Here is a 13,801-nt window from a genome sequence, read left to right as displayed (position 1 = left end):
ATCTATCTATCTATCTATCTATCTATCTATCTATCTATCTATCTATCTATCCCCTCAATAAAATACCCTATTGACAGGTGTTGTATTGGGACAACTATTTCATTGTCTTTGGGGAGCCATTATTCAATCCTCCAGGAGCCAGGATTTTGAGATGGGGGGGGGTCCAGACTAAATCCCACCATTATAATGGGGCTTGGGCACAGCGGCACACACCATTCATTGTATCTAATGGAAGGGGGGTCCGGACCCCACAGCCCCCCCCTTGGCTACGTCCCTGAACCCTCCCCTCCATGGTTTTAGGGGAAGGAGAGGAGAAAGTATGTTCTGTATACAAATTAAAGTGGAGAGATATGCCTTACACTTCTGTTGTCATTTATCCTTTGCAAAATGTCTCAAAATAAAGTTGTTTTTCATAAGGGCTTATGGTAAAAAGCAACAAACTAGAAGATACCAACACATGCGCACACACACACACACACACACTTCTTGGGACAGACTAGTCTGTCAAGTTCACTTTTGCTCTTTTATCACATTTTCACCATTAAACCCACTCTGTACAGTTTCTGTTTCATTCTTTTGTGTCAGCCCCTCAGGTGCTGTTTTTAGAAGGGTAGGGGAGTCTGATTTGGTTCTATTCAGGAGAGCTGAGGGCTGGAGTGGGTGTTGGGCTGGGGTTCTGGGTTTTATTATGGACCCTCCTAACTCTTCCTCTATATTGGGTGATGATTGTATTTTGATTTTAATATAGTCGTCTGCATGATTTGTCACATACAAAATAAATTATGGCTTTCTTTTTAGCTCACAGTTGTAAACAACCAGAATCCCCAGCTCATACAAATGTTGCTGGAATGGATCTTCCCTCCCTTGGTTATACTCTGATATACACCTGCCAACCAGGATTCTTCCTAGCAGGAGGCTCAGAACACAGAGTCTGTAGATCTGACGGCACTTGGACAGGAAAAGTTCCTGTATGTGAAGGTAATTTCTCACATCACCTGTTTGCCTCCATGGGGCAAAAGCAGATATTGTAAAAGATATGGGGCTCCCATCTCTTTCTCTCTCTTCTCTCCTAGTACAATGAAGCATGAAATATGTACAGTGTATCGTCCCACCCTTGCTAGCCAATTATTTTGTGTAGGAACACACAGAGAGTGCTGATGTCACATTATGCATTGACAGTAGGGAATCACAACATTATATAGTTTATAGGAAACAGGGAAATGCAAACTGTGATAGAGACGATTGTAAAATGGAAGAAAAGGATTTGAATTCTACATCCAAACCAGAGTGGACCCACTGAAACAGAGTGACCCTGTTGAAATGTTAATATGCACATAAGCAAAGCCCATGGTTTAGGTGGTCTGCAATAGTTAGGACTAACAAGAGGACTTATGCTAAGGTCATACCCCTTAGCTACCCCATAACCCAGTTAAGTATAAGAATGTCGCCCATGAAATAATAAGACCACAAAGCAAAGCTTGAGTTGAAATATGGTCAACTTTATTTAAGCAATCACTTGTTTAGATTTTATCCCCTGAGATGTGCAAAAGGGAGAGGGAAACCTAGTGCAGGAACAGCTGAGGCAGACGTTCTCCCCCAGAGCTCCTCTCCAGCTTCCCCTGGGCAAGACACATTGGCCCTAAGGAGAACCCAGAAGATGAGTTGCTCCCCAGCTGGCCCTAAGGACAGTCCAATTCCTCCCCCACCCTAAGTCTCATGACATGATTGGGCAGCTCCAGTCCTCTCCTTCACCATAAAGCTGACATAAGTGCTCACCAACTCCTACTCCCCACCCCCCGCAGTACCTGCCAAGTGACCACTTATTTAAGACATCGTCAAAGGACTATTCTCCAAGTCCTCATTCAACAGTGAAAAGTAGGCAAAACAAACAAACAAACCATGAAAAGGGGAGAGGAATCCTTCCCAGCCTCAAAGGAACTGGCAAGCTTGTGCTGTTTCAGAGATGGGAAGTTGGGTAAACTACAGAAGGCTAAGAGGCAGAGGAGGGAATGATATGAACATTTTAAGTGTTCTGGCAGCATCCCATGCTCTGTATCCTGGCATGCCAGGATTTACTGAGATTTACCGGTCTCTCCTCATGGGGGGCAGCAAATGTGCGCGCCCCAGCAATGTTGCACAGTGCAAAGGGGCAATCTTAATTCTAATCTATTGAAGGAAAATGAACAAAACATGGAATTTCCCCTCGTTTTTTTGTACATCGCTACTTTCTAGCTGTCAAAAATGCAGGTTAAAGTAAAATAAATTAATAGGAAAATAGAGAATAATATGCCTATCAGTAAGTACTGTAAGACAATTTGAAGGAGCCTACATTTTTAAAAATCTGTGCTCTAGAACAAACTAGCAGAGGGTTTTTTTTTAAAAGTTCATTGATATATCCTGACCTCTGAAGAAGGCTTTTACTTTCAGACAGAAAGGTTGTTATAAGAAAAAGCAGTGTGCCCTCCTGTTTCTCTTGTTCCTGATGAAAACAGTTTTTTTACAGAAAAAATGACTGCTTTGGTGATTTTAAAATAAAGAATTATAGTGCTTTCATCTGTCTCATAGTGCTCCTGGTTTCAAAAGACATCACATTAATAAGGATACATGTGGCAGCTGTAAAGTTGCTGTGCCTTCAGTACATGAACTTCTTTTTGATATTATAGATTCATTTCATTCCTGAAACGTATGTGCCCCAGTATATAGGAAATAGTGTGGCTTTGAATTGTAGAAGAATAGAACTAGTGGCATTTTCAGAAGCTGTTCATGCTTTGATATTTGCTAACACATAGGCTCCTATTCAGATGCTTTGCAGTTGCCATAAGATCACTTTCACAGGTACAAAAGGATGTTTCTAGGCTTGTAATCTTGGGCTGTAACATGACAAGATTTGTTCAACCATTGTCCAGCCATGGAACACGTGATAAATCAGAAGAATAAGTTATGTGTTCAAAAAGCTTGCATGTGTGTAATCAGTAACATCAAAATATATGAGTGAAAAAAATCATGTCAATAACCAGTAGGGAAAAAAGTCCCAATGCAGCAGGTATAAGGAAACACACATAAAGAAAGGGTAGGAGAACGGAACTGACAACATAATGCACGTGCCTACAGTACTTCATGAATATTGTACGCATTATTTTAATATGTAGCCTATTATATGCTATTTATGTTATTTGTAACTTTTTGTTGTGTTTACCTGGGACTAAACTCATCAAACACAACAAGACTTTCTTTTCCCCATGTGTGGGTCAACTGGACTGGACTAGTAAAGATGGTCTACTTGTGTATAAGCTGTGCTGGAGATCTCCTTTTTGCTGATGTTAACTCTGCATTTCAATATAGCTCTTCCACAGTCCTAGTGATGCTGGTGTAGGAAGGGGTTTCCTAGAGGAATTATGATGTAACCTTTACATGAGGTGGGCATTATGATGAAACAAGGTCTCATTAAGGTTTGTTTGTATAGGGGTTCTTTATGGTCTGAAGATCCTTGATTTTGACCGACCATTTTTTTCTGATATGGGGCATGAGCATTGGCCTGAATGTTTGTAGAAACCAATTTCAGTTAAATTTGGTTTCTATCATATATATATATATATATATATATATATATATATATATATATGAATGAAAATGTCATTGTTGATTAGTAGTATAGTAATACAGTATATGGTGACATTTTATTATTCATTTCAATAGCTGGTTCCAAAATATTGGTGAAAGACCCGAGGCCAGCTTTAGGAACACCAAGTCCTAAATTGAATGGTGAGTGTCTTTATTTTTATTTTTTAAAAAATAATCTAAGCAGATAGATTCAAAATATTGTTTAAATATTTGCATTGCAGCCTTGTATAAGTTGCAGAGGCAGGTCTCACCGAATATTTAATCTTTCCTGAGTGAGCTAAGGAAGAGAAAATAAGAAATACAATGTAGAAAAGGAACTGTGTAGTGTGGGAATAATTTTGTGCATGTCTTCATGAAAATGGTAATTACCATGTTTTACTGGACTTTTGCTGACTACCCTGAGGGCCCATTTGATCCAAGCTTCTCATGGGTCATCTTCACAGACCTAAATTCAGATATGTCTATTTGGGTCCCCCATCCTTTTTTTTTAAATAGTCTCTTTAGTAACTATTGTTATATTTATTCTTATGTTATATGTTTGCAAACACAAGCACTGTTTAAGGCAATTAAGAAATGAATTTTCTTCCCCTCTTTCAAAAATTATCCATATGTGTCTTTCTGCCCATTTCTAGAACAATATATAGGGTTGCTGGATATAGTAAAACTTAAGTGTAATGTATGCTGTACATGGATTATAAAATCATCATGCAGCTTTGTAAAGCTACTTTTTTAACTTTTAAAAAGTTTCAACCACAAAGAGATAGAAGAAGAAAGCATTTGCCAGAACATGATTTGATAAGGATGATCACAGGATTGCTTCACAATTCATTCTTGATCCAGTAAGGGAGATCTGTTTGCTGCAGTGAGCTTATAAGTATGAAGTTGTGTAGGTGCAGATCTGTATCTGGATATAACTTTGAATACCTATTGTGATACGTACTTGATCTCCACTGAAGTGGCTGATTCATGTGGATGGTTATAAATTGTTATGCATGGTTGGAAGAATATGAGCATGACTAGTATGTTTTTTTCTCAGATTTAAAATACATATACTGAAACGTGAATTGTTTTCCAACATGCTGAAAAGGGAAGCATCATATCCTTGGGCACTGAGGAAAACAGTTGTACAGATTCATTCTGACATAGGCAATATTTTCTGTGGCATAGCTGCAATGGGGGATGGGGACATCGATCTATATTATTTTCATGAGGACTTATGTTCCATTCTGTTTCTGTGAAAATCTGTGATTGTAAAAATAATATCACAGAAATGAACTTATACTTTGTAATTATAATGTAATGATTTTTCATTTTTGGTCCAAGTCCTGAGTATTCATAATTTTTGAATGAATTTTCACAGGAAAAAAATGCATTTCCAAATGTATTTTCTCAAAATATATGAATTTTAATCATATTTTGCATTTTTTTAAACACACACACATACACTGTTTTTACATTTTCAGGAACTACAACTGTTGGATAGCTGCAGTTTAGTCTGGAAGGTACAAATCAGATCAAGAACTGCTTTTGACAGAATTCAAAATCCCTATGCATTCCTGTCTGAAATCTACATTTACATTGGAGTTCACCTACAATTAAACTGGAGTTTGTCCTGGAGAACATACAGTTGACTCTCCCTTATCCAGAATTCTGAAATAAAATTACCTTCAGGTTATGTGTATAAGGTGTATTAAACATAAATTTTTTCTTTAGACTTGGGTCCCATCTCCAAGATATCTCATTATGTATGGATAAGCAAAATCCAAAATAAATAAATAAATAAATAAATAAATAATTATTATTTTTTTAAAAGCTGGAATCCAAAATATTTCTGGTCCCAAGCACTTCAAATAAGGGAGGCTCGACCTGTAACATAATTTATTTCTGAATAAACATGCAAGCCACATTGGTGGGGTCATGCTCCTTATTTCAACATTACCAAGAAGGGCTTGTTGGTCTTAGTTTGTGTAGTAATACTTTTGAGTGTACAGCTGCCACTGCCAACTGTTCAAGTTGATAAATGACAGACTTAGAAAGTATAATGTATTAACCAGTCATTTAGTTGGCATTTTTGCCCCAAGTGCCAAAATTCCACATAATTTATTTATTTATATTTAATTTATAGTCCATCTTTCTACTTGCACAGGAGGCAAGTAGACATTAAATATAGAAATAAAGGAAGTCAGGAGCACAAAAACAGAGCCAGAAAGGGTGGATGTTTGGCACTGCTAATTGTTAAGTTTGACTTTTACACTTCCTCTTCTCCCCATTAATTTGGGTGTTTTGCTTATTGTTACCAGTTCTATTAACATTTTATTTGGTCAAGAAGTGAATTATGTTTGTATAACAGAAAACATAATAGACATGGAACAATTACTAAGGAAAGTCAAGGAAGAAAGTGCAAGGGCAGGATTACTGCTGAATATAAAGAAAACAAATATCCTGACCACGCAGGATATACATAAATTCAACCTAGATAATGAAGAAATTGAAATAGTTAAAGTCTTTTCATACCTTGAATCAAACATTGAATAGAACAGAGGCTGCAGCCAAGAAATCAGAAGACGTTTATGAATGGGAAGGGCAGTTATGAAAGAACTAGCTAAAATCCTAAATTGTAAAAATATACAACTGAGTACAGTTAGCCTTTCTTATCCACAGATTTTTTGTCCATGGATTCAAGCATCCATGGATTGAATATATATATATATATATATATATATATATATCCATAGTCAAACCTTGATTTTTGCCATTTTATACAAGGAACACCATTTTAATAGGCCATTATATTTAATGAGACTCGATGGATTTTGTTATCCATGGGAGATCCTTTAACCAAGCCCAAGCGGATACCAAGGGCTCCCTGTATAGGATTGTCCAAGCCATGTATGGATGTGAGAAGAGGACAGTGAAAAAAGGTGGACAGAAAGAAAATAAACTCATTTGAGATATGATACTGAAGAAGAATGCTGAGGATACCATGGATAGCCAAAAAGACAAACAAATGGGTCCGTGAGCAGATCAAGAGTGAACTTTCTCTGGAAGCCAAGATGACAAAATGGAGGCTGTCATCCTGAGACTCAGTAGAAAAGACAGGAAAGGTAGAGGACAGCAGAAAGAGAGGAAAGCCATACACCAGATGGATAGACTCAATCAAAGAGGTCACGGGCATGAATTTGCAGGACCTCAGCTGAATGAATGTTAGGAGATTTTGATGAAATGCACTGGTTATTTTTCCAGAATGGCAAAAATCCTAAAAATGGTGAAAAAAACCAACCTGAAAATGCACAAAATCTCTTTTGATTTCACCTTTCAGTAAAAACACTTTTGAGCTCTCCATTCTTGTATATGATAGTGAGCAGCGATGTGCATTATTAGTGGTCAGAGAATATAGCAAATGAACTCAGGGTGAAGGAAGGGAGATTGCTGGTTAACTTCTCCTTATATTAATTGTCCCCCCCCCCAAATGGTCAGCTACTGGTAAAGATATGTTAGGAGGTAATTTTCTGATTGTTTCAGGAGTGGTATTTTAATATGTTTCAATAAGAGTGCCCAATGTCTTGAAGAAAGTGATGGCCACAAGTTGCCTGTGTATGTATATGTATGAGAAACAGAACATGACAACGTTTTCTGGTATTTGAGAGCAAAATTTTTGGGGAGAAAATTCTGAAGAGGATGCTCATAGATGTTTAGTGCCTCCCTCTGGGAATTATAAAGTAAAGTGGGGGTTTTGTTATTTGTATGGGTATCTATTTGAATTGACGTACATTTTATTCCCCTCAAAATAAATAAAATGCAACTCACATGGGAAGCTTCGGAAGCAGGTTTACAGCAGCTGTGGAGAGTTAAATAAGGAAGGGAAAGAATGTTCTCCCATGGCCATATGCTGAATATTAAGTATAGACCAATGAAATCAAAACAAGTTGTCTGGAATCCTGATGGGGGACTTGGGATGACATGCAAATATACCTCCTCCTGGATGGAGGATTATCTGTTTATGTTCTGATTAGCACATGATAATGACATCATCCTCTGGGACCTTCAGAGTACCCCAGCAGGTTTCTGGGAATGCAGGCATCATTGTGTGCTGTCATAACAAAGCACACTAATGCTCATATGCCCTCCACTCCACTCTCACAGCCATTACCCGCCTATGTTAGGAGGTCAAGAAAACAATGGCATTGAAGTGGGCAGGGATAGTCCTCCAGAAATATTCAGAGATTGGGGGAGGGGGTTCCTTGGGGCTTTGGCCAAGATTTTGGTCAAGATGCACCTTTTTCACCCTCCCCTGAATGTTCTTATATTTTTCTGATTCCTGTTGTTTGCTGTTGTGTCCCTTCAAGTAGTTTTCAACTTAACTGCTGGCATAGATTGGCATATATCATATTAGAGGAAGAGCAAATAAATGTTGTGAGTGATGTTATTGGCCCATGTAATACTGCTCCCAGATTAGATGTGGGAACAGAGTTGTCATCTGAGTTTGTAGCAGGGTTTTATACCTGTATGACAATTTATGTTATGTATCCTATTGCAAATGTAGTTGTTTAAGATTTGGAGGCTGTCTGTAGGATAATAAAGGCCTGCCTCCCAGAGCTTGTGAGAAGACTATGTTATTCTCCACAGTGGGTTGCAGCTCATTGATGATGGGTTTGTGTGATCTCATCTGGGGACTGTAGATGACCACTAGGAGGCATTCTTTCATTTCATGGTTTTGGTCTGTCTTGTAGTAAATGCTTTCTGGATATTAATTTTGTCTTGTCAATTTGTTTCTTCGCCTCCTTAGGTGGTTGTGTAGTTTGAGAAATGAGTGTTGTAAATTCAAGGTTTTGAATCTCTGGAGGTTATCACATGAGACATGCAGGGTAGAGCAATAGAACAGGGAGCTTGGCTTGAGCAGTCTGGGAAAGAGAATGTGGGACTATCAATGGCAGCAACAGCCCCCATCCTACAACTGAAGCCATGTGGGATAAGTACTACTCCCAAGCCAGTATATATCTGGTCCCTTTCATTAACAAGGTCATGTTGAGAATGGGGTTAGTCTGATGATATCTTATGTCTTGTGGTCTGAGTATGAGAGGGCTTGACTGTAAATATCTTCTGGGTGGAAACTAAAAGTATGCAAATATGTATAGTAACCAGTGGTTGTTCGATAGAACATGGTGTTTAGAATCCCATTGTGCAGTTGCACAGTTGTGTCAGAAATGGATTAGATACTTTAGATTTGAAATCAGCAGAATATGTAAGTATATACTTGAAAACTAAGTGCTATATCTTCCTTTGCAGTGCAGGATCGTTGCATTATTATTTATCAACTGTCTATATATATCGGTCTGTTCCCCATATTTCTGATACTTCACAGTCCTGAGATCTTTGCCCTCAAATCCATGTGTGAATCTGTAGGCAACAATTCAAATTTAAGAGTCTAATTCCAAAGTTATTGAAATGAGTAAAACTTTTTTCATTGATTTTCCTTTGTGTTAGAGCTTAACTCATCAATCTGCACCTCCATTTATAATGATTAACATTCATTTATTCCAAAAAGATTCTTTGGTTGGCGTAAAAATATGAGAAATGCCTATAAGGCACAAAAAGAAGACATTGAATCATTTATTTCATTTGTGTGGAATATACCCTAAAGAATAAAGCTTACAACTCTCCTTTCATTTGTCATGAAGAATTTACACACTTTATATACTGCAAGGTTACATACCTAAGAACAGTTTGCTTGGTTTAATGCCCTACTGAATTCAGCAAGATTTGCTTCCAGGAAAACAATCATAGATTGGACTTCTGTGGAATTAAAAACAGTATTTAACTTGTTTTATACAGAATCCTAGATAATCACTTAGCACTGATGTGTTTTTGGCCTATACAGCAAATTGCAAATAAAGCATATTGAGTTAACCATCTTCACTTACCCTCCAAAAATGTGTGTGTGGAAACTTGGTCACTATAATCTTGTGGAGGGTTTGTTTGTGATACAGAAATGTATATTTCTATTGATGAAGCGATCAGCATGGGATCACACTTTATCTAGTAATTAAGGCTTTTACACACAAGCTAATTTTTCAGAAGAGGAAAAAAAGGAATAATTCCGTTGCTTCTCAAAATGTCCTTTAAAATTCTCACAATTAGTGAGAACTCTACAGCTATTTATTGTTGAGAATATCCTTTTTCATGCCCTCATTAATTTTACCTTGAGGAGGCCTGTTCCCTGCTTTATATTTTTACTGGACGGATGGATGAATGCAGCTTATGCTATTTGTTTGGAGAAGACATTTTTAATTTATTTTAGAATCACCCAAACATTTTCCTTTTAATTTGTTGACTACAGAGATGTTGACATTTCTATAGAATGTTTAATCAGTCTTACGGCTTGAAATTTTAAAAGGGTTACATGAACTGATAGAAAATACTTCCATCTCTGTGCCTTATAAATATCAGATGGAATCTTCATAAGATTGGAGTGCTCCAGTGTCTCAGGGGAAATTTCCCTTGAAACTCTTTCCATATATTTTCATAATTATGTGCACAACTTGTAAAGTGTGTGTGAGAGAGAGTGAGTGCACACACACACACACACACGGATCCCTGTCGCTCATTGTAATATATTAAAAGTAATAGATTGATGTAGTTTACTTGTCCAGGCTGCACATTATATTTTTGCTACATTCTAATTATCTTTTTTTATAGAAATAATAAGAAACTGGAATAAAATCTGCAAAAATACTGTCAAAATTATTTTTAAAATGTCATTTAATAGGTCATTATTAAAGTAACTAAAAGTCATTGGTTGTACCTATAAAGGAATCTCGTAGCCATGCACATTGTATTTGAAATGTCATAATTATGTCAGTTGTACTGTACAAAAAAGGACTTTGTTGCAAGTAACAATCATACTTTAATTTGCTAATTCTATATTCGGAATAGTTGAATTTATAGGAATTAGTGTTTTCTTGTATTCTTCATGGTTCCTCTACATCTCACATGTTGTCTAAATTGTGGAAGGCCCTGATGAGGTAGCAGTGCTTTTGTCCATCCATTTGGCAAATGGACTTTCATGTTTTGCTTATAAGCTAGTGAGACATGGAAAAGGGCCCCGCCAGTAGATCTGAGTTTGTACAGGAAGAAGCGTTCCTTCAAGTTTTGAGGTTTTAGAGTAATCCATAAAAGCTATAAAAGTACTTTGAATTAGGATTGGAAGCCAGTAGGCAACCTGTACAGCCCTTCATAATTGACATACTATGATATGATGTAATATTACACCATTTAACATTCTGGCTGCTACTATTCTGCACTAGCTGAAGATTTTGGTCAGAATCTTGTTGATCCTGCACATACATACATTTGTCTACAAAAGCAATTGTACATTTTTTGCCTAATGAAGAACATCTCCATTCAATTCAAAGTAAATTATTGGCAGAAGTAAATTATTCTTTATGCATTTGCTATAGAGTGTATGTGTATCAACATGCAGATGTACACATACTAATATCTGTATTCAATTGTGTGTTCAGGTATTTACTCATTTATGCCCTGAGTGTCACCTTAGTGTAGTGGTTTGACTGTGTCTCTGGAGAATATGTTTAATTCCCCACTTGGCCATGGAATGCACTGGGTGACCCTGGGCAAGTCACACCTTTTCAGCTTCAGAGGATGGCAATGGCAAACCCCTCTGAAGAAACATGCCAATAAAACTCCATTATAGGTTCCCCTTAGGGTTGCCATAAGTTGGAAATGATTTGAAGGCACACAGCAACAATCTTTCTAAACCAAAGTTGCACATATACTATTCAATCCTGATATAGGAACTTGGTCACTGAGCTGTTTCCTTGTTTAATTGAAGAATACGTCATAGGGCAGTTACCATATCCAGACTAACTGTGCCCAGGAACTGTTACACTTAGAAAACTAACTGAAGCTTTCCCATAGGCTATCTCAGCTTCAAAGCTGGATCAAGGAATACCTCATACAATTTCCACAAGCAGGGAGTATTATTTTCCATTTAGGACCAATTGCTTACATATTTCCAGTCCCAATGAACTACATATCTAATCACAGTTTTATCAGGGTTTAGCTTCAAACTATGCACACTCATTAAGGTAAAGACCATAGCATTGGATTTTGCTACAATGCTAATTAAAGCACTCGGTGTCTAGGAAAAGATAAAAGGGAAGTTTCCTTGTAATTGCTGTTTCTGAAGTGTCCCTCTGTACAGTCTACTCATGGAGACTGTCTTAAGCATCTCTGAGGTCACTGCTGTATTAGTAGAAACAGAACTACAAAGTAATGTGGCAATGCCATCCCATGGTCTGGAGATGTTGAAGGTTCAACTTATAGCCTAACTTGAAAGCTCAAAGAACTAATTGAAGGACACAATTTACAGGTCAGGAATTCTGTTTTTCAATATTTCTCTAACAGCTTTTGCAAATGTTATTATCCACTGTTTGTATTGGAATTCAAAATAAGAAAACATTCAACTTGAAGTAAGTTTGGCATACAAGATAAAAGATGGTTGTTTTGATCATATTTTCTATTTCAGTGACTAAAAGCAGTGATATCTTACGTATGTAAAGTGTTATCAGCATGTGATTGAAAGCTTTTGCAATGAACATGGAAATGCACCTCAGTTTTATGCTTGGTTTATATACAGTGTTTTTTTTTTAAAAAAAACTATGGCTTGGTCTTTTATATTCAATATTTTAAATATGCATGTTTTTAAATATTACAGTTTTCAGTCAGGACAGGATTAGTTAAGGCAGGTCGCAGAAAACCACTCAAGTAAAATGACTGTGCATTTGACACATATGCAGCATTAAGTCCAACATATCTTATCTGGACATATCTCATCTAGGCTAGACCCATCGAAATAACTGAGACATGTTAGCCACAACTTATTTAATTATTATTTTTTAAAGTATTTTAAGTAGGGATGACTATTTATTGCACACACATAAGCACAAAATACTCTGTGGAGATCATAAATAAAATAATCAATAAGAAAAATAAATGGGGAGAAGAGATAATAAACATCTCTTCTCATTTTAAATGGAGTTATTGTAATTCATGTTTAACAAAATATATTGACATTTTTATTTTTCCCTCCAGTTCCTGATGATGTTTTTGCCCAGAATTACATATGGAAAGGCTCCTACAATTACAAGGGGAAAAAGCAACCTATGACCTTGACAGTTACTAATTTCAATGCAACATCAGGAAGGGTAAATGCAACACTTACTAATAGCAATATGGAGCTATTACTTTCAGGTATGGCCATGAAAACACCATGTATTTAATTTTATTCTATGCCTGTGATTTGAAATGTATACTTTTGTTTTGAAGCAATGGCTTTGCAAACTGTTTTAATATAGCATCCATTTCAAAACATTACATTTGCAAGTTTCCAGGTTATTACACTAAAAAAGAGGAGAGAATGAAACTACAGATACATTGGCAACCAAAACACAGCACATTTAAACATCATTGTTCCCAAAGGACTGCTAAGCATTTGCTTTCATATTTCACAATGGAAAATGTGTAGCATCACTAACAATTGCTGCCTTAAGAAGGGATTGAAATTCTGTTGATGTAAAAACAAGCAAACAAACATATTTGAAGCAAATTTAAGAGCAATCAGAAAATTACTATCCCATCCAAAAGTATTTATGTGTGTGTGTGTGTATGTGTGTATCTACCTATATTGTGAGCTCTCAAGGTAATGAAAAAAAGTTTAAAACAATTTAAAATGTATAATTGGCAGAAAGCTGTATCAATGTTAAATTTATTTGGGAGCTGTAAACAGACTCAGTAGAGGAAAAACCACCATGGCATGTGCAATCTTGAGTGTCAATAATGAATAAACAGGGAAATCCAGGAAGCTTTATATACTTGCCCTCTTTCATAATGGTTAACTGTTGGATTACCTAGTAAAATTGGTTTTCATAGATTAAGAAGAGAGGGAAAATCATTCTTCACACATTCCCTGTTTAACTACTGGATTACAGTGGGTCCTTCCCATCCATGAGAGTTTGGTTTCCTTCTCTGCAGATGGGAAAACACAGGAGCTCTCACCCATATTAGCCAATAGTCAGTGGCATGTATGTGCCTGTGTCAGCACAACTGTGGGTGTGTGCCATGATTGGCTAATATGAGGCAAGGTGATCCAGGGGTGACTACT

Source organism: Sceloporus undulatus, chromosome 4 (assembly GCF_019175285.1).
Source record: "Sceloporus undulatus isolate JIND9_A2432 ecotype Alabama chromosome 4, SceUnd_v1.1, whole genome shotgun sequence".
In the NCBI taxonomy this organism is placed as follows: Eukaryota; Metazoa; Chordata; class Lepidosauria; order Squamata; family Phrynosomatidae; genus Sceloporus; species Sceloporus undulatus.
This window is presented reverse-complemented; position numbering follows the sequence as displayed.